This window comes from Bubalus kerabau, chromosome 21 (genome assembly GCF_029407905.1).
Source record: "Bubalus kerabau isolate K-KA32 ecotype Philippines breed swamp buffalo chromosome 21, PCC_UOA_SB_1v2, whole genome shotgun sequence".
Lineage (NCBI taxonomy): Eukaryota > Metazoa > Chordata > Mammalia > Artiodactyla > Bovidae > Bubalus > Bubalus kerabau.
Genome location: NC_073644.1, coordinates 24572558 through 24593967, shown reverse-complemented (window position 1 = coordinate 24593967; position 21410 = coordinate 24572558). Strand labels below are relative to the sequence as shown.

The following is a 21410-nucleotide window of genomic DNA, read 5'->3' as shown; positions in this document are numbered from 1 at the left end:
TTATATTTAAAAATGAAATGAGTCCCTAGCATTTGAATTATCTTCAATTTACATTTGATTCTTTTTGATAGAGGTAGAAAATTATTCGGAAAGTCATTATTCTGAAACTGATAGAGCATAGCTAACTTCAGGTTTTGTTTTGTTTTGTTTTGTTTGTTTGTTTTTTTAATCTTCATTGTGCCTGGAATGGTAGAGGTGTACTTTCATGGAGTCACAGAGTATTAGAATTTAAAGGAATAGCATGTGTGCTAAGTCCTGACTTCAGTTGTGTCCAGCTCTCTGCAACCCCGGGGACTGTAGCCTGCCAGTCTTCTCTGTCCATGGGATTCTCCAGGCAAGAATACTGGAGTGGGTTGCCACGCCCTCCTCCAGGGGAGCTTCCTGACCCAGGGGTCGAACTTGCATCTCTTAGGTTTCCTGCATTGGCAAGCGGGTTCTTTACCACTAACGCCACCAAGGAATAGTAGTAGCCATATAACGTGAGTGAGTCCAGTGCAAAATGAAAATGTGGGGCCTCTTATTAAAAACCATTAAGAATTTCAAGACTGTGAAAGCAGAGCATTAAACCAAATGTGGAGCCCTTCCTAGTGTGGGGCCCCATGTGACTCCACAGGTCACAGGTGTGTGAAGCCTGCCCTGCAAGGAAAATCTTAGTGCACATTTAGTACAGGCCCCTCCTTTTATAGATGAAAATACATAGCATTTATATGTAATGAGATGCTGATACATTGTTACCATATAGCAGGACCAAAACCTCAACCTTTAAAAATGGTCCTTCTGAAGGTCTCTCTAGGCGTATTTAGTCAGTGTAATTTAAAACTGCTATCAGTTATTCGTAGTGGTCGTAAAAATAATGGCATTGATAGGTGAAATAAATGATTCCAGAGAATTGTATCCTAAATTGTTCCCCAGTTTTCCATCCAGCAAGGTTTCTCTTTTCTTTTTTAAAATCTTTGTCATAGTTTCTGTCCTGCTGCACATCTTGTTAGTTTAGATTTAAATTTCTTTATTCTCCTGTAAATGCCCTCAAGAGTTCTCCCTTGAAAGGCCCCACCGGAGAGGGACTGAAGAGAAGCGGAGGACATTTATAACCTACAGTGTAGATAACGAGCCCTTTACAACTGAGAATGTGCCTGTGTCAGTGTGGTGGATATTCCACTGCTGTGGGCAATGGAAGAACAGGCAGCATGTGTTTGTTATTTATTTTTGTCTGTTTCTTTTGTTTATTTGACTGCACCCAGTCTTAGTTGCGGCATACAAACTCTCAGTTGTGGCATGTAGGATCTAGTTCCCTGACCAAGGGATTGAACTCCACTCCTGCCCCCTGCATTGGGAGCATGGAGTCTTAACCACTGGACTACCAGGGAAGTCCCCAGCATGTGTTAGTTGTTGAAAGTCTGCTATATACATCCCTGTCACTATAGTTTTTTTTTAATTAAATATTTTTATTAACTAGTAATCAGATGGTTTTGGAGAATCTCTTTAATTATGACTGCTGATGGAAATAAATGGAAGCAGCTTGCGCTTGAGCATGGTGGATGGTCACATCACTTTAAAACTTAAATGTTGCTCAGATAGCTACTTTAGGGGGCATTTTTATATCTTGTTTCATTAGCTTAGCCAGTTTTAAATGATGTTTTAATAAAACTGACAGACAATATAATGTGAAGTAGACCTGCTCTTCTAGCATTGTAGAATACATTGGATAGCCAGCTGAAGAGAACTACTAAAAAAGTTCATAAGCAAACAGACTACTAACTTAGGAGCCTGGTGGGGTTAAAAGGGTTTGTGATGCAGACAGCGGCCATGTCGTGGAGCTGCCTCTCAGCTCACACAACAGAAATCAGCTCAGTGGATGAGAAACAATAAGACCTAACACCCTTCTAAATTGAATAATTTGGGGATCATCTTTTACTGTTTTGATTGCTCTGTGAAATTGCCAGCTGGAATGCTGAATCCACTTTACTCAACTTTCCATTTTTGGCTGACTTTTACTACAGTCTGGTGGCTAACAAGGAGCCTTTGCTTAAGTGCTGAGCCAGGAGCTGAGACCCGTGTCGTGGATACCAGACACCTCTTGCACATTAGGGTAAAAACAGAATAAGGGAAATGACGTGCCTTTTTGAGAGTGTTGCCTTTTACAGAATGACTCTGAAGTTCATAAAGTGCTTTGCAGGTGAAAATCAGTTCAGTAATCTGGTGAACATTTTTGGAGTGTGTATGATGTGTTAGATTCTGTAGGTGATAGAAAGGTAAGACATAATTCCTGCTGTAAAGATAAGACCTAAAACTATAGTTAGACCAAAAGTTGATTCAGTGATGTAGTCACTTGTCTTATAGCTCGGTGAAGCAGACACCGCTCCGCCCTGTGAGTTCAAAAATGCCTGCCAGAACCCACAGAGAGTGGACTTGACGTAGAGTACATCCGCGTGATGACGTCAGTAGAGGTGTGCGGAGCCGAGGTCCGACGAGGTGAGGAGGCGTTCCTCGAGCCCCAGCTGTGTGTCAGCAGGCACTGCCCGGGTCCTAGGAATACAAACCTTCGGCCTTCACGGAGCTCCGTCCTGAGTGGTGTATGAATCCGGCAGCTGGACAGGCAGAGGCCGTTTCAGACAGAAGAGTCAACACCTATGGAGACGGGAAGCAAGAGACAGCATGGCCCTGGAGCCTGGGCGTGGTTGCAGGCAGGGCCCCTGAGGCGGTGCGGTGCGGACTGGGGGCTGCCGCGGGCCGGCTCGTGAGGGGCAGGGCCGCGGCTCCTCCGGGCTCGGCTGTGGCTTCTGTCTCCTCCTCAGTGGCAGTGCCGCAGGAGAGTGCCTTTCCTGGTCACCCGGCAGAGAGGAACTGCCCAGGCCGTTGCTAACACAGCACCTGTCCTTTTTTTTTTTATTTTCGGAGCGCTCCTTACTAGCTGACCCTTTTTGTTTATTTTTTATTTGTAATCGGTGTCCCGACACTTGGCTCCAGTGAAGGCAGGAGCCGGTCTGTCATGTTTATTTCTGTGTCCCTCGCACCTAGAGTCCAGCATACAGCTGGCATCTGCTGCGTGTTTGTGGAATGAATGTAAGTATGGAATGTTTTACTATAAATTTTGGATTTTATTGTGTAGACCAGTGGCTCTCAATATTATTGTTCTCTAGACCCCTTTATACCAAAAAATTATTGAAGACCTCAAAGTTTTTTTGTGTGTGGGTTATGCCTCTTGATGTTTATCATATTAAAGATAACCTAGACATTTTAAAGACATTAATTGATTTAAAATAATAAACCCATTACATGTTAATATAAATGTATTAAAAAAAAAACTGTCTTCCAAAGCAAAAAATGAGTGAGAAGTGTGAAATTGTTACATTTGTGCACATCTCATTGTCCAGCTTCACACAGCTGGATTCTCAGATCTTCTTCCCTATTCAGTCTTTTATGATATCATATGTCCCCTATCCTCTGGACTCAGTTATATACTCGTGGTGGAATGAGTGAAAGGTGAATGGTGACTTGATATTAGTATTCAGTTAGTTTTAACCTTGCAGACTTCTTGAAAGGATCTTGAGGACCCCCACCCCAGATGGGGTCCCTGGACTGCTGCCATTTTAAGATCTGCTGCTGTAGGTGGATGGTTTTGCAACTTTTTAGTAGCAGGAGTGTGTTCTCAAATATCTTCTACCAAGCTTCAGTGTATAGATAAAGAGAGCTGTATGGGTTGCAGTGTAGGGTTACAGGTGTATGGGTTACTGTATGGGTTATTAGAGCATACCTCTGTTTCTTTGAAGTGGATTGAGTTGTGTAATATTAACATATCGGTAGGCTGCTTAGCATTCCTACTTCATATCAAGAGAAGAGGAAAATGCTCATTTCTTATAATTGTATGTCTAGTAAAAATTAATTGGTGGTATATGGTGGAAATACTTAATGTTTTAGTAATAGCTACCTTGTTTAAGGTTGAAGTCCTCACCTTACTCTAGATCCTTCTTAAAGGATTGTTATTTCTTCTTTCCATTGCTCCTACTACCTTCTGGGATACAGTTCAGTTTGCTTATGTTTCACTGTTTGCTGTCTGTACCTCTCCTCCCACTTAGGGTTTTTGAATGCGTTACTCTTTATTTAGTGATATATGCCAAGTGTGTAGAACAGTGCATCTGTGTTGGGAGTTAGGTCCCAGGACCCCTAAATTCACTTTCTTTCTCATTCTTTGGCTAAGCTGCTAAATTGGCCAAGCAGTTGATAGCTCCGGAATGGGAACATTGTGTGAGCGAGTGAGCATAGTGTGTTTGCTCTGAACCACTTGGTACCATAGTTAAATTTCAGTGTTTTATTTAATGGCTGTTAATATAGCATAGCTTACTATGTTTTAGCATGCACTACTAGAATTTTATAAAGGCTGTTTTCCCTAAAATACATGATCATTGGTTTGCTTTTATTTAAAAAAAAAAAAAAAAAAAAGATTGATTGCAACCAGAGACCTTATTTTCTTAGGTTTTCTTTTCCAATAAGAAATTTTACTGATTTGCAGCAACCTTATAGAAATAAGTATGCCATTAAACATTACCTAACCCAGGTTTTTAAAAAACAAGTTGCTTTCTTTATACATCAAAGAGTAGGTAAAATAAAATTCAATCAAGGCCCAATATGTAATCAGACAAAGTGAGAAGGTAACATAATCTAATTCGACTTGCCAAATACAGGAGAAATTCTGATGGTCGGGAGAGTAGAGGAGAGAGGCAGCTGGCAAGAAGCCAGCAAGTGCTTGTGAAACTGAAAGTCGATCAGTCATGTCGGACTCTTTGCGACCCCATGGACTATACAGTGCATAGAATTCTCCAGGCCAGAATACTGGAGTGGGCATCCTTTCCCTTCTCCAGGGGATCTTGCCGATCCAGGGATCGAACCCAGCTCCTGCATTGCAGGCAGATTCTTTGCCAGCTGAGCCACAAGGGAAGCCCAAGAATATTGGAATGGGTAGTCCATCCGTTCTCCAGCGGATCTTCCCAACCCAAGAATCGAACCGGGGTCTCCAGGGTCTCCTGTGTTGCAGGTGGATTCTTTAACAGCAGAGCTCTCAGGGAAGCCTTGGACAGTGCTATAAGCAGCATCACCACTAGCTAGCTTTAGTATGTTTAAAATGCTGTTGTAGCTCAGGAGCTTCCCTGTAGCTCAGGTGGTAAAGAATCTGCCTGCGATGCAGGAGACACAGGTTCAGTCCCTGGGTCAGGAAGGTCCCTGGGGAAGGGAATGGCTACCCACTGCAGTATTCTTGCCTGGATGATTCCGTGGACAGAGGAGCCTAGAGGGCTACAGCCCATGGGGTCGCAGAGAGTCAGACACAGCTGAGCAACTTTCACTTTCACTTTGCCTCAGGAAACATTCTCAGGTTGGTCTGTTTTGTTGTTATGTGGAACTGTTTCTAGTATTTTTTATCTTGAAGAAAGATTACAGTTTCCTCTAAAGCTTCTCCTTTTACAAGTAAATCCCATCTCTCTGTTTTGTAGATCCTGTCGTTTGGGAGTTTTCTCTGACAAAGTAACGTGACCATGTTGGAATATTAGTCCATTACCATCTTTATTATCCGTATCATTAAAAAAGAGATCATCCGTTGTTTTATAATTACAATACAGTGTTTATATAGAATATAAACTCTAGCTTTATTGTCTATCTTTTAAGAGATGGAAGCAAAGATTGAGGGATACAGAGAAGAGCAATGAAAATAATTACAGGACTGAAAAGTACAGTCTCAGTTTTGTAGTTCAATGTTTTAAGGTGTGATTTAATTACTGATTCAACTTCATATGTGATGATTCTTACGAAAAGAGAAAAACCTGTTTTAAAGAGTTATAAATAGGGCACATCTCCATAAAAGATAGAATGAAATATAATTGGGCAAATTGCCTTCTTTATTAGGTTTAACATTCAGAAGAACTGCCTAATTAGTGATAGCAATTGATTCCTAATTATCTTTAGAAGTATGAAGGATGATTCTCATTTAACCATTCTCTCAGTAAATGTTAAATTGTCTGTTTGGCTTGGATAGCGTAAGTTTATTTTAAAATTTCATTTACTTTAATTTTTTGAATAGGTAGCATAACTTGTTAAGCAGCGTCTCCAATTATTAATATTAGAGTGTACCTCTGTTTCTTTGAAGTGGATCGAGTTGTGTAATATTAACATATCTGTAGGCTGCTTAGCATCCTACTTCACATCAAGAGAAGAGGAAAATGCTCATTTCTTATAATTGTATGTCTAGTAAAAATTAATTGGTGGTATGTGCTGGAAATACTTAATGTTTTAGTAATAGCTAGCTTGTTTAAGGTTGAAATCCCCACCTTACTCCAGATCCTTCTTAAAGGATTATTATTTCTTCTTTCCATTGCTCCTACTACCTTCTGGGATACAGTTCAGTTTGCTTAATGTTTTACTGTTTGCTGTCTGTACCTCTCCTCCCACTTAGGGTTTTTGAATGCGTTTTTCTTTATTTAGTGATATATGCCAAGTGTGTAGAACAGTGTTGGGTATGTTTTTGTTAATCAAATGAATCATTTTTCTTTCGGGTTTTAGAAGTAGAGGTACATTTCTTGGCTGGGGGAGGATACTCAGCAACAAACTATTCAGAATGTAGAGGCTTCCATTTCTGGCAGTGTGGCAAATTAGAGAGTAAAAAAAAGAAGAATGTTTCCTCTTATGAAACATTGCAAATACTGGATCAGATATTCAGAGTGCCTTTTAAATGTGTAGATGAACTGACAAGCAAGTAAGGAAACTCCTCAGAAGTCAAAACAAGACATCTTGAATCCAGGGAGGTAAGCTAATGGGATTATGGCTGCTGTGCCAGGGTGCCAGGTCACCTGGAGACCTGGAGCTTTGGGTTTTCAGGGTGACCATGGGGGAACTGTCTAGACAGAGTCTCCAGATCAAGCAAGGTGAGAAGTTAGGTCCAGGGACCCTTGTATAAAGCTGAAATTCCCTGCAAGATGTTGGTAGATAAACTAGGAAAAATTTAAAAACCTGTCACACAGTGCATGGGTGGGGACAGTAGACGTGAGGTAAGGAGGATTGCCTGTCTCAGGTTGTCTGTCATTGGAAAGGTGAGCAGTCCTCCCTGGGAAATGGTAACTGCACGTCCGTCCATTCTTCACCAGGTTTGGGGTTGGAGCTCACGCTATCAGAATGGCACCAAAAAAAAAAAAAAATCCAAGAAATTAGTGAGGAGTGTGGATGTTTCTTTCTTCACACCATATTTAAAAAAAAAAAAAAAATTCCAGATGGATTAAAAACGTGTGAAAGGCAAAACTTAAGCCTTCAGAGGGTGCTTTATGATTTCAGGCTTTCTTAACTAGTTTCCAGAAGCACAGCTGTTGGAGGAAAAGGTTAAAAAATTGCGCTGTATTAAAACGAAGATCTTTTGTTTCTTGTTGAAAACAGTGTGTCAGGACTTCCTTAGTGGTCCAGTGGCTAAGCCGCCACACTCCCAATGCAGGGGGCCTAGATTCAGTCCCTGACTAGGGAATGGATCCCACATGCTGCAGCTAAGGCCTGGCTCAGCAAGTAAATAAGCTAAAAGAACAGAAAACAGTGTGTAAAGACAAGTCACAAGTGCACAAATAGAAGTTATTTCTAACACATACAACTGACAAAGATTTTTTTTTGTCACAGTAATATATACGCTCATATGTATATATGTCAGTACACATGCATATGTTAATATGAAAAGATAAATGAGCAATAGAGAGGAAAAGCTTTTCATAGAAAAAAATGAATAGCCACTAAATATTTGTCAACAGGGAATGTAAATTAAAACTACATTGACAAAATTATAAAAGTTGAATAATACCCAGTATACTCCTGTAATGCTCTATGGCCAAAGTCAGCCAACTTTCTATAAAGGGCCAGATAGTATTTTAGGCTTTTCAGGCTGTGCAGTCTCTGTTGTAATCGCTCAGCTTTGCTATTGTAGAGCAAAAGCAGCCATAAACCATACATAAACAAATAGAATGGGTGTGGCTGTGTTTCCATAAAATTTTATTTATAAAAATAGTGGTTCGCCAACCCCTGCTCTGTGGCGCCACAGGTAATGAACTATTAATGAATCAACACGGACAGATCTCTCACAAACTGGATTACTAAGATAGCAAAAAAGACATTATCATGTGATTCCATGAATGTACCTTCCAAAGGTGGACAATAAAGAATACAGATGTATGGGTTTACCATGTTTACTGGGACTTGACTGGTTTTGAGTTCTGGCCTTGAACAGTCTCTGTTGGCCAAATTACCTACCTACCTTACAGCATCAGGATTCTTACCTGTTTGATGGGCTTAATGGTTCCTAGTTCTTTGGCTTGTTGGGAGGATTTTGTTGTATAGTGGCCCTGAAAGTGCTTAGCACAAAGTTAAAAGTTCAGAAACTGTGGCTCTGCCTTCATTCTCCTTTTACAACCTAAATTTCCATTAAAACAAAGGATAACCTTTCTTGCTTTGGGAACTTGAGGTATTTTTTTAATCCAGCCTTGCACTGCATGTGGTTAATGTGGCTGATAGTAAGGTTTGAAATAGCCTTACCCCGAAGTCCTGAGTAAGATTTGATTTCTTTTAATTAGCACAGTTTGTGAGACCCTCTGATGTTTTAGTGTCATGTTTAAATCACAGACTCTGTGTAACTTGCTAAATACATGACAAAAACAGCTTCCAGTGTCACTTAACCGTCCTCTGCAGTTAGCATGGAGCATTGTGGGGACTCCTCTCTCAGAGCGCTGTCATCTTTTGCCTTTATGTTCCGCTCTCCAGGCTCTTCTCTGACCTCTTAGCCCTTTCAGTTCTCTAAATGTTGTTCATCCCTGAAACTCATGACATATCAGCTTCTTCAGCTGAAAAATGATAAAATTTCCCCCTCGATCTTTTGTCTGTGGCTTCTGTTCTCTGTAACCTCCTTTGATACCATCAGTATCCTGATCACAGACGTTCATATTAGCTGTCTCCTCCCTAAGGATAATGACATGGTCTAACTCACCTTTATTTTCCCATGGTCTGGTTACATGCTTGGCATATAGTACATAGGTGCTTATTATATTGAAGTTAAGTGAATGAATGTATTCGTGACTTGATTTTGTTCACAAAAAACCAGGGTTTTCGATAATTGGCCTGCCAAAGTAGGATTTTAAATCTATTCATAACTAAATCGGCTTTTAGCTATCTGAGACAAATTTAAAAATTGTTTCTTTATGTCTCAAAAAATTGTAATATATTTAAAAGTAGAGGAAATAGTAAAGCGAACCCCTGACTCTGGTTTCCATCTTCCAGATTCAGCAAAAGTTAAGATTTGCCACGTGTGCTTCACCTCTTATTTCTTTCCACACCTTCCTCCCAAGCCCAAGTATCTTTTTTAAAATTAATTTTATTGTGGCATAATTGATTTAAGATGTTGCATTAGAAACCCAAGTATCTTAAAGCAATACGAGACATCATGCTGTTTTGCCTCTAACAGTATTCATAGTGGGTCTTTTAAAAGTGAGTCTATTTTCACATCTAGCCATAACACTGTTATTCCTAATAAAATTAACAATAATTTCTTGGTATCATCTGTTACCCAGTCCATAGTCGAATTTCCCCAATGGTCCCTTAGTGTCCATTTGAGTTGGCTTGTTGATTCATAAGTCAAACAGATCCACACGTTACATTTGGTTTTTGTTGGGGGGGGGGGAACCCTTCTTAAGAAATAAAGCAATACCTAGTTTTTATTATCCCCCCCCCCTTTTTTTTCCTTTTCCTCATGCTCTCTCAAGATTAGAGTTCTTTATAATAAAACCCAAATCTTTGCAATCGTAGGTACAGGGTCCATCTCCCTTAAGACTGCTTTGCTGTTCCTTTTTGTGCATCACTTCTCATGTGCAGGGCAGTGCTATCCTCCGCAGCACAGCAAATGCAGATGGAACGCTGTTACAGTCAACAGTTTCCCGCAGAACTCTTAGGACTTTTCATGAAGCCTATCAAACTGTTTTATGTTCAATAAAAGTTATGCTCTTAGATAATGTTTAAACATATCTTAAATATTTTATAGTTATTTTTCTTGAATTTATGATTGTAAGGAGGAAGCTAAATCTAGGCTGTAACATAGTATGTTTGGAAAACTCTACTTATTGATGAACTTAATTCTTAAGTTCTGACATGGAGAAATATCTGTAGAAAATTTACCTTTTGGTTATATTTTTGTCAATGATAAAGAAAAATGTGTAACTGTTTAGTGTGTATAATAAGGAACGGAGAGATGACCCAAGTGTTTAGAGGTTTTGGCAGAATATAATTTTGAGAATTAAGTGGAACTTTAAAGAATAGTGCAGAAGTAATGTTTTGAGTTCTTGATGTGAATTAAATAGAGTTATTCCAGGGACTTTTTCAACAATTTCCTTGTTAACTTTCTATTATATTGTTAAATGATTAATATCCTAATTGCAGTAGTTTTGGGGCTTTCTGAGAGCAGGAAGCAAATCCTGTGTTTGCTTCCAAAGAGCTGAAAAAAAATTCCAAGAAAATACACTTGGGGTATTATCTCGTAGTGTGGATCTTAAGTAGCATTGGTGCAGAAGCCATGTGAAACTAGAAGACTAAATTAAGGGAGTGAGGTAGAAAATAGCTATTCTCAGAAACAAAAGGCAAAGGGCTAGAGTTGAGTAAAAACAGCAAGAGCAAATGCAGAAACAATATAAGCAACAAAGAGGTTAAGTGGCATTAGGGAGAAACCAAATTGGGGGAAAAAATCCCCACAAAACCTGATATACCACATTGCTGGCTGGTTAAGGGGAGAATCTGAAGAGCATGTCTTATAATCTCTGGTGCTTGTTGTTTAATCGCCAAGTTGTACTGACTGTTTTGCGACCCCTTGGAGTATGTAGCCCGCCAGGTTTCTCTGTCCCTGGGATTCTCCAGGCAAGAATACTGGAGTGAGTTGCCATTTCCTTCCCCAGGGGATTTTCCCAACCCCAAAAGAAGCCTGCGTTGACAGGTGAATTCTTTACCACTGAGCCACCAGGGAAGCCCTGTAGTGTGTGGACCTGGAATAAATCTGTGAAGTAGAATTCATGACTAACTGGAATACCGTCTTTCTGTAACACAGTAATAGATTAACAAAGGGCTGGTGTTTTGTTTTTGTTTTCCTGTTTTGTTTTAATGGTAACTAAATATTTCAGACCATCATCTTGGTCTGATGCCTACCTCCAGCCCAGATTTCCATTTTGGTCTGTTGAGCAAATTTAAAACTTTTTCGATCTCAAAAGGTCACTTAAAGTTAACATCCAAGTAACATCAGACAGTGTTTTAAGTGAAGTAATTCTCGAAAGCCTCTTCATGTTTGCAGTCATAAAAGCCAGGTTTCGTTTGAGGGTTCTGTCGTCCTTTGATATCTTTCCCCCCTTTTCTCTCTCTGGATGATTCCATGGAGGAGGAGGAAAAGTATGGCACTGAGCTCTGGGGAATGCATGGGAGAAGGAAAAATAGGAAAAGGGAATGACAACAGAGATTTCCATTTAGTCTGCAAATGCTTTTGGTTTTTCTCACCCCAAGTCCAGAGCCAAGAGACTGTGGGATCTTACAGCCTTGTTTGTTACCCACACTGGCAGTAGCAGCGCTGGTGGTAATGGCGTGGCACTGTCTGCCTTCTTGGAGTGTGGTTGGTTGGCCAGTTTCTAGTGAATTCTTCATCCTCTCTGCTTGGCCGCCTCAGTGTATAAATGTTGCCTGTGCATTCTGGCTTGATCTGTGGGTCAACATTTGCCTATGGGTGACATTTAAGAATCTCTGTTTAATATCTGAGAAGTAAAGGATATTTTTTAAATAAAAGATTTTAAACATACAGAAAAGTACAGTAGCAGAAGACAAGGAACAGCCATCAACTCACCTTTTCCCCGTGTCTTATCTTTACATTTTTCGCTATTTGATTCTGTGTCAGTTAGTATTAATATTTCAGTTTAGCTCCATTCTTCATGTTTACATTCTGGGCAGTGAAGTCAGTTCCCTTTCAGTACGTTTCCCATACCCCGCCCAGTGATTTCTGATTAATCCTTGGTGGTGGTTTAGTCACTAAGTCATGTCCGACTCTTGCGGTCCCATGGTCTGTAGCCTGCCAGGCTCCTCTGTCCATGGGATTTTCCAGGCGAGAATACTGGAGTGGGTTGCTATTTCCTTCTCCAAAATTAATCCTTACTGGCTACCTTAATCTGTGTGGCAGGCCAGGATATGTAAATTGCCAGTCACAGTACAATAGTTTGAAAAGAGACAAGAGGAAAGCAGATATTCAGGGAGCATCTAGCAACTTGCCACAGTTTTAGGTCTCTTACCTTTAAAAAAAAGAGTCCATTGTAGTTGAAGCCCTTTCCTTCTTCCTTAGAATTAACCAAAATGAATGTGGTATATTATTCTTATGCATATTATTTTGTCTTTAGATTGTATGTTTGTGTCCATGAATAGTGTCTTATTTTAGTATCTTTTAAAACTGTGTATAAGTGGAACATTCTGTGCATATCCTGCAGATTGCTTTTTTTCTTCATTCAGCATTATTTACCCAGTTGATACACATAGTTCTACTTGAACTGTGTGTGTTGCAGCCACGCGTTCTGGGAAACAGACTCACTCAGAAGGACAGTGCAGGTAGTGGAGTGCAGTTTATTACACCGGCAGGCCCAAGGCAGAGCCTCCTCTTAGCCAAGGACGCCGACCAGTTTTTGTGAAAATGTTATAGACCCTAAGTGTACTTTCTCACACCCACCTCCCCAAATTCCTTGAAACTAGTCTGGACAAGGTAAAAGAGAGATACGATCAAAGTTAACCCATAATTCGTGTCTCACAAGACTAGATAAACAGTGGATATTTATCAATAGGCCTGTGGTCATATCCCGATAAACATAATGGAATTTACCACTTTGTTCTGTTATAGAGATAATTAGCATGTTCTTTTAGGCAACGGAGAGTCCAAGTCCAAGTCCTGAGGCTCTTTTATCCGGGGGTCTGGTTTTCCATTGGTGTGCCATTTCTATAGACACCAGGCTCAGAGTTCAGAGTCCGTTGGGAGGGTGACCATGCGTGTAGCCTAATGTCTGCAGCCTGGCCTGAGATGGAGTCCAGCTCTGTCTGTTTCCTCCTTCATGTGTAGTGTTGTTATACGGCTCATGTATCCTCTTTCCTCTTGATGCATTTGTAGGTTATTACCTTTCTTCCCCATTATAAACAATGCTGCAGTCTTTGCACATGTTTCTCTATACACATGTATAGGAGTTTCTCCTGGGTGTGTACCTAGAAGTGCAATTACAGAGAAGATAGTGCTTTTGTCAGCTTTACTAGACACTATCAGATTGCTCTCCAAAGTGGCTGTGTCAAATTGCACTTGGAACAACGTTGTATGAGTGGCCTGTACAAAAAGCAAACTTGTGTTTTTGGTAATCTCTTGAAGTCAAATTCATTTCCCTGAATACTACTGAGGTTGAGTATATTTTCATGTTCATTGGCTATGTATGATTCCTTTTCTGTGATTTGCCCATTCATCCTTTTGGCCATTTTTCACTTGTGTGTTTTTGTTTTGATTTGGAGAAGTTTTTAAATACATTCTGATAAAGAAGCTGCCTACAATGCAGGAGACCCCGAGACAGAGGAGCCTGGTGGGCTGCAGTGCATGGGGTCGCGAAGAGTCCGTCACGACTGAGTGACTACACCACCACCACCACTAATCTTTTGCTGATTATTTCTGTTGTGGATATTTTCCCATAGTCTTTGGCTTATCATTTAAATGTCTGTGATGTTTTTGGTTGTGTTAAAAATTTTTTGTTTCCATAAAGTAGTTATTTTTTCTTTTATGGTTTGTGCTTTTTGAGTCTTCATTGAAAAATTCTTCTGTAACCAAGGATTTACAGATACTTTGTCTCATTTTCTTTTAAAGTTTGAGGTAGGAATTTAACTTTTACATGTGGATGAACATTTGTTAAATAGTACATCTCTCTCATACATTTGTGGCGCCACCTCTGTCACGCACCATTTGCATGCTCAAGGGCGTCTGATTCTGTACTTTGTTCTGTTTGATTAATCTTTTAATCTGCCTCTGTCCACAGTCACACTGACTTCATTCCTATAGCTTGATTGACATGTAGCAGTCAGAGTTCCATTGCCTTGCTGTTCAAAATTTTTATTGGCCACAAAAAATCAAAATCTTTTATGGCTTTGCCGTTCAGTTGGATTTTAGGATTTGCTTTTAAAGTTCTTTGAAAAACTATGTTGAGGTTTTTCTTGGAACTGTATTAATTATGAGAATTAATACTGAGATTATTTACTTCTCTAATAAATCTTCCATATGTGAGCATGCTATATCTTCATTTTTTTAAAAGGTCTTTCTAAGAAATTTTCTTAGAATTCTTAGATGAATTTTGTATGTTGATCTTGAATCCAGCAACCTTGCTAAAAGTTCTCATTAGTTCTAATTGCTTTTATTTTTTTGGATTTTCTGTCATTTCCTTTGTGGTTGCTCTGTTTTTTTCTTTCCAGTTCTTAAATCCTTTATTTCTTCTTGTTTTACTGTTCTGAATAGGAATTCCAGTACATTGTTCAGAGGAAAAAGTGATAGATGGCATTTTTGACCTTTTCCTAACTTCATTCAAAGGGAATGCTTCCAACACTTCACCAATAAGCGTTTTGTTTACTGTAGATTTAGGGCAGATAACCTTATCAGGTTAACAAAACTCATTCTTTTTTCTAGTTTCCTACCATTTCTTTGTTTTTGTTTTAAATATCATGAATAGATGCTAGGCTGTATTATTAAGTGTAAAAGGCAACCATATAGTTACATTTCCTCCCACCACTATCCTTTGCTCTAATTTTGTCTTAAAACTTCATCTGTATGTTAATAAATTGTACAATATAAAGTTAGAATTTTTTTTTCATCAACCATCTCTTTTAAGAAATCAAGAGGAAAAAATATAGGCTTTTAAATTTACTGATATTTACCATTGCTTATATTCTTCATTTCTCTTACAGATCTGAGTTTCCATCTGGTTTCATTTTCCTTCTGCATTTCTTATAGACCTGCATACAGGTCTATGAGAGATTAGCTGTTTTGGCTTTTTCTTATCTGAAAATGCCTTTGTTTCATGTAATGAGAAGTAATCCATTTTTTCTCTGTATATGATACTGTCTTTTTTTCTTCCTCTGGTTGGTTTAAGATTTTCTCTGAATCTTTAGTTTTCAGCAAATTGAATATGATGTGCTCTCGTTGTGATTTTCTTTGTATTTTCTTTGTATTTTGCTTAGGGTTAGCTGAACTCAGATTTGCCATTTTCTCTTTTCCACCAGCTGTGGACATTTTCAGTTCTTACTTTTATTTATACTTTTCTGCTTATCTTTCTCTGCATAAGTTTCTCAGATGGAAACTTCATGGAAGGGCTTCCCTGGTGGCACAGTGGTAAAGAATCCACCTGCCAATGCAGGAGATGCAGGTTTGATCCTGGGTCAGGAAGATCCCCTGGAGAAGTAAATGGCTGCCCACTCCAGTATCCTTGCCTGAAAAATCCCATGGACAGAGGAGCCTGGCAGGCTACAGTCCGTGGGGTTGCAAAGAGTCAGATACGACTTAGCAACTAAAGAACAGCAGCAGCAAACTTCATGGTAGATGATAGTCCCTGTTGGATGAGAGTTCCTTGCCAGTATCTGATACTGTCAATGTTCTGAATTTTAGCTATTATAGTACATGTATAGAGGTATTTTGTTGTTTGAATTGTATTTTGCTGGTATAGGGAGCATCTTTTCATATGTTTATTTGCCATCTGTATATCTTTGGTAAGGTTGCTTTCACTTTTAGCTGCTCTGTAAACTGCTCTGAATCCTTACATAGCTTTTATTGAAAAAAATCCAATCTGATAATTTTTAATGAATACAGTTAGGCTTTTTATCTTTATTTAAATTACCTATGTATGGGATTTATTTCTGCCATTTTGTGCTTTCTATATTTGTGGGTTTTTTAAATCATTTTAAATTTCCTTCTTTTATTCTAAATTGACTGGTTTTATTATTTCTCCTTTTTTTCCAGTTTGGTTTTTAATTATACATGCTGTTTTTACTTAATTAGTTGTTATCTTTTAATATTAAAAATATTAATCATAAAGGCCTTAAATTAATCAAATATCTCTGTCCTAAACCTAAACACAGCACCCTTAAAATGTTTCATTTCAGGTTCCTTTATTCCTTCTTACATGCTGTTGCTTTATGGTATTTTTGTTCATTTAACCAAATAATTATTAACTTCTGCCATGTGCCAAGTACTATTCCAGGTGCTGTAGTAATAGCATTAAAATAAAGTCTCTGCCCTCGTGAGGCTTACAAGATATTTAATACATATATTACATTGTAAATTGGTGTTTGGTGCTAGAATGGAAAGGAAAGCATTAGGACAAAACAAAGAATGACTTAGAAGTGGAGATGCTATTTTGTATATGAGTTTCTGTTGTCCTCAGACATTTCATAAGGTTTTTAGAGCTTAAATGTGAGAAACTTGATTCCCATGCTGGAGGAACTTGCATTCTAACCAGAGTCAGAGAAGTTAGAGATGTGAAAGCCATCAGCATATGGGGGAGGCATGTCAGCTTTACCTCTGGTGGATTCCCCAGGGACCTGTGTAGTGTCAGCCTGCAGACACATCCAGGGCAGAGTGGGGTGAGCCAGAGAAGACTGCAGAGCATGTTGAGAAAAGTGGGAGAGAAAGGAATGACCCTGGAACCAAGATAAGAAGAAGGTTTGGTTCTATTTACAGCTTGTCTGTTCCCAAGATATTAATAATTTTAGAGGCTGACACCTCAGGTAGGATGAATGTAAGAAAGCGACTTGTCTTGGTAGTTAGAACATTAGAGTGATTTGATTAAAAAAAAAAGTTTCATTGAAGTGAAGCCATACCACACTGGATTGAGAATTTGAGAAGTTGGACACAGAAAGTGAAGCCTTCTTGCACAGAAGGTAGTAAAGGAAACAGTAGAGTGAGAGAGTGATGATTTGAAGGGAAGAGGGCAGCATTGTGGAAGTCAGGGCTAAGATGGATGTTCTGGCAAGATGTGAAACAAAACTCCCCTTGGAGACTTTCGGGGCTCTATGGCCAGGCGATAAGGTGGGCCTCTGGGCTGGAGAAGGTTTCTCCTGGATCCGTTACTTGCCAGAAACTCCTCCCCAGAATCTCTAGCTTTTCCATTGCTGATGGTGGCAGTGTATTTCCTTGTGTCTGAGCTCGTGGTCAGGAGGAAAGATGTAAATTTTCTGAAACCACAGTGTTCTGTTTTAATGAGTTGGCATTTGAATTCAGGAGATAAAATTAAAAACATGGGGAAACATCCCCTGACCATTGCTCTTCAAACGCCGTAGCGTGAGAGGACATCACCATAATGTGCTAACTACCAGGACAAGTCTCTTTCTTATACTCATTCTACTTGAGACATCAAGTAGAATGAGATTTCCCTTTTCCAAACACGCAACCACATCTCCCCATTTTTCTGTTCATTGTCCCCAGAAGTCCCTTGATTTTTCTGTCTCCCTATTTTAACTCATATTGTTTTGTCCACCTGAAATATCCTTTTGCCTTTTCCTAACTCAGACCAATTCCCCAGTCGTTCTCCTTCACCATTTTCTCTCCTTGGTGTGCTGTAGCTCCTTGTAACTTGGCACCTGTTGCAGAAATAGAAAAGCATTTTGTAAATTGTAAAGTGTCATACAAACTTACTAATAGTATCTGTCCTTCTGAACTGCAAGCTCATTGAAGGCAGAAACTGAGCCCTTTTCATGTTTATGTACATCAAACTACTCAGTGTTGTGTCTTGTACATCCTTGTTATTTATTAAAGTCTGAATGAATTAGGGATATGTGATTCTTTGATAGGCTTAAGGATTGTTAAGACTGGGCATGTAACACACCAGGTTCTATCTTGCAGCTATTACATTTATGTTGAGATTCTCCTTCTATGGAATCTCCTTTAAAAGTAGATTCCCTAATTTGGATCCTCCACTGGTTTACATTTCGTTTTTTCCTTCACAGGCTACATACCTATCTAAATCAATAATTACAGGTTGCATAGTGATGTATTGGCATGCTTTTGACTGTAGTATTGCAGAATATCCAGTTAAACAGCCAGAGCTTTATCCCTTTGGTAACAAAAAGTCCAGCCCTGTGCAGTTTCAGGATTAGTCAGGGTCCTGGGGATAGTCAGGGTCCCTTTTGCTTTCTGTTTTCACCTTGCCATCCTCAGCATGTTGACGTTGGCTCCCCTCATGCCCCCAAGATGGCTGCAGCACTTCTCAGCTTGTTCTGCACACAGTATCCAAAGGCAGAATAGTGTCTCCTTCCGCTTCTCTATGAGGCAGCGTAACTTTTCCTGAATGCTTCCCAACAGATTTCCCTTCAGAGCCTGCTGGTTGAGATGTGGTTATTTACACTGGCAAGAGAAGTGGAACACTCACAGTTGGCTGGGACCAGTCAAGAATAGGTAGTCTAGCAGAGAATGATCACTTGAATTCAGTTAGAGGTCTAATGGCAATGAAAAGCAGGGGGTGGGGGTGGAATATGGAACAGTGTCTGCCATAGGTACTGTCTGTGTGCCCTTGACCTTCCCACCAGGGAAGTTAATATCCTTGTCGATTTCCAAGAAGAGGAAAGATACTTTTTACAATATTTCCACTGAGCTTGGTGTTGGATCTCAGAAATACTGTTTTCATCGACTCACTTATTCGCGTAATAAACATTAACTGAGCACACATTTTGTGCCAGGTGTGGTGCTCAGCACGGGGGAAGTAGCTGAGTAAGACCTGCTCCTCATCCTCAGGTGAAGTGGCTGGCACTTAGTCCAGTGGAATAGGGTGGCTGAAGTAAAGCAGGGAGGATAGAGTTATTCTGTAATAAACTGATTTTAGGAAATTTATTTTTCAGCAGGAGATGTGGGACATGTGGATTTGGGATGTGAATTCATTTGAAAAGCCACTTTGGGGTAAGTTGATCACTGGGCGTAAATGACTTCAGGGTTGGACTTCTCTTTACATTGGGATTTGCTCTTACAGTGGCGCAGGTTCAGATTTACCCTGACTGGACTTGATGCCTCATGTACATGCCAGAAAGTGAGTGGCTTGTACTAAAATCCTAGCACAGTAATTTGAGAAACATAACCATCAAGCATAGCCACGTGTGGTACTAATTAATTAGCACATTCACTTCTCATTCACGAAAGCAATGTGAAGACTAAATAAAGACCACATTTAGAAATAGAAAGATACTTATTATATAGGGTTTAACCTGCTTGTGTTCAACCAGTAGTCCTGATGTGTGGACTGGAGAGCACTCATGGCGCCAGTGTTAGGAGGATGAAGGGTTCAAGTTTGTCTCTGAGCTTCTCTTTGCAGGACTCCAAATGCATCAGTACAGATGTACAATGTTCCTGATTTTTTTTTGTTTCATCTAAGAAAGAGCCTTTAGAATTACTGTTTAATATTTACTGAGTGTTTACTGTGAGTATGTTGCGCATTACTGCATTTAATTCAGGGACTGTGACCTGGGTATGTTTTTCTCATTCAAGGAATAAAGAGGCCCAGGTTTATGCCAATAAAGTAAAATTGCTAGGAGCACATTACTGATATTAATACGTTCTGGAATTGAAATGTGAATTTTAGCATTTGGCCTAATAGACCATCACTTCTGTTTTAAAATGCTGATTGTGTTGGCTGTTCCCAAGACCACCCCCAGGTTTAGTGATTGCCTAGGAGGATCTATTTCTGCTTTATTGACTATGCCAAAGCCTTTGACTGTGTAGATCACAATAAACTGTGGAAAATTCTGAAAGAGATGGGAATACCAGAGCACCTGACCTGCCTCTTGAGAAATCTGTATGCAGGTCAGGAAGCAACAGTTAGAACTGCACATGGACCAACAGACTGGTTCCAAATAGGAAAAGGAGTACGTCAAGGCTGTATATTGTCACCCTCCTTATTTAACTTATATGCAGAGTACATCATGAGAAACCCTGGGCTGGAAGAAGCACAAGCTGGAATCAAGACTGCCGGGAGAAATATCAATAACCTCAGATATGCAGATGACACCACCCTTATGTCAGAAAGTGAAGAGGAACTAAAAAAGCCTCTTGATGAAAGTGAAAGAGGAGAGTGAAAAAGTTGGCTTAAAGCTCAACTTCAATAAAGTAAGATCATCACATCCTGTCCCATCACTTCGTGGGAAATAGATGGGGAAACAGTGGAAACAGTGTCAGACTTTATTTTTTCTGGGCTCCAAAATCACTGCAGATGGTGACTGCAGCCATGAAATTAAAAGACGCTTACTCCTTGGAAGGAAAGTTATGATCAACCTAGATAGCATATTGAAAAGCAGAGACATTACTTTGTCAACAAAGGTCCGTCTAGTCAAGGCTATGGTTTTTCTTGTGGTCATGTATGGATGTGAGAGTTGGACTGTGAAGAAAGCTGAGCGCCAAAGAATTGATGCTTGTGAACTGTGGTTTTGGAGAAGACTCCTGAGAGTCCCTTGGACTGCAAGGAGATCCAACCAGTCCATTCTGCAGGAGATCAGCCCTGGGATTTCTTTGGAAGGAATGATGCTGAAGCTGAAACTCCAGTACTTTGGCCACCTGATGTGAAGAGTTGACTCATTGGAAAAGACTCTGATGCTGGGAGGGACTGGGGGCAGGAGGAGAAGGGATGACAGAGGATGAGATGGCTGGATGGCATCACTGACTCGATGGACATGAGTTTGAGTGAACTCCAGGAGTTGGTGATGGACATGGAGGCCTGGTGTGCTGCGATTCATGGGGTCGCAAAGAGTCGGACACGACTGAGCTACTGAACTGAACTGAGGAGGATTCATAGCATTCAGCATATGATCTCTGAATAATAGCTAAGATTTATGACAGCAAAAGGATACAAAGCAGTGTTAGCAAAGGGAAGAAGTGAAATCTGGAGGACAGCAGTTACTATCTTCCTCGAGTCCTCTCCCCATGGAATAAGCTTAATTCCTCCAGGTAAGCTTAATTCCTTTAGCAGTGAATTTTGACAACGCGTGTGAAGTGTTGTCAATCAGGAAAACTCATTAGACTTAATGCCAGTGTTTTTATCAGACCTGGTAATGGAGGCACCTTCTGCCTAGCATGTACCAAAATTTCAGGCTCCCAACAGGAAAAGAGGTGTTTTGCATAAATCATATTGTTTGTACAGGCAGTTTCAGCACAGTGAGGCCCGCTTATCATTTAAGGTAAGATTTATTTCAGCATAGGAAATTGTGTATCACTCAAGTTCCCAAACACCAGCCAAGGGCTAACATTGCAACCAGACCTTTCTAAAGACAGTAATCTCAGGCCTATGTCTTAGCTTTTATGCTGTACGCTGATTTATTCATTCAAGGATATCGTCCTTATGATCATG

General features: G+C 39.9%; 1 protein-coding gene across 6 annotated transcripts in view; it reads left to right on the top strand.

Annotated features, from left to right (window-relative positions):
• The window catches only part of GALNT1 (polypeptide N-acetylgalactosaminyltransferase 1), a 123060-nt gene that overhangs the window by 24098 nt on the left and 77552 nt on the right, over positions 1–21410 (top strand). For 3 of the 6 annotated variants that reach the window (XM_055559376.1, XM_055559378.1, XM_055559381.1), the window contains exon 2: positions 18919–18976. The exons of 1 other annotated variant lie outside the window; for it this stretch is intronic. The gene's annotated coding sequence lies outside the window, so the exon portion shown is untranslated. Of the gene's footprint in view, positions 1–2911; positions 3064–18918; positions 18977–21410 lie in introns of those variants that run through there. 2 more of the 6 variants (XM_055559379.1, XM_055559377.1) reach the window with 2 other exon arrangements.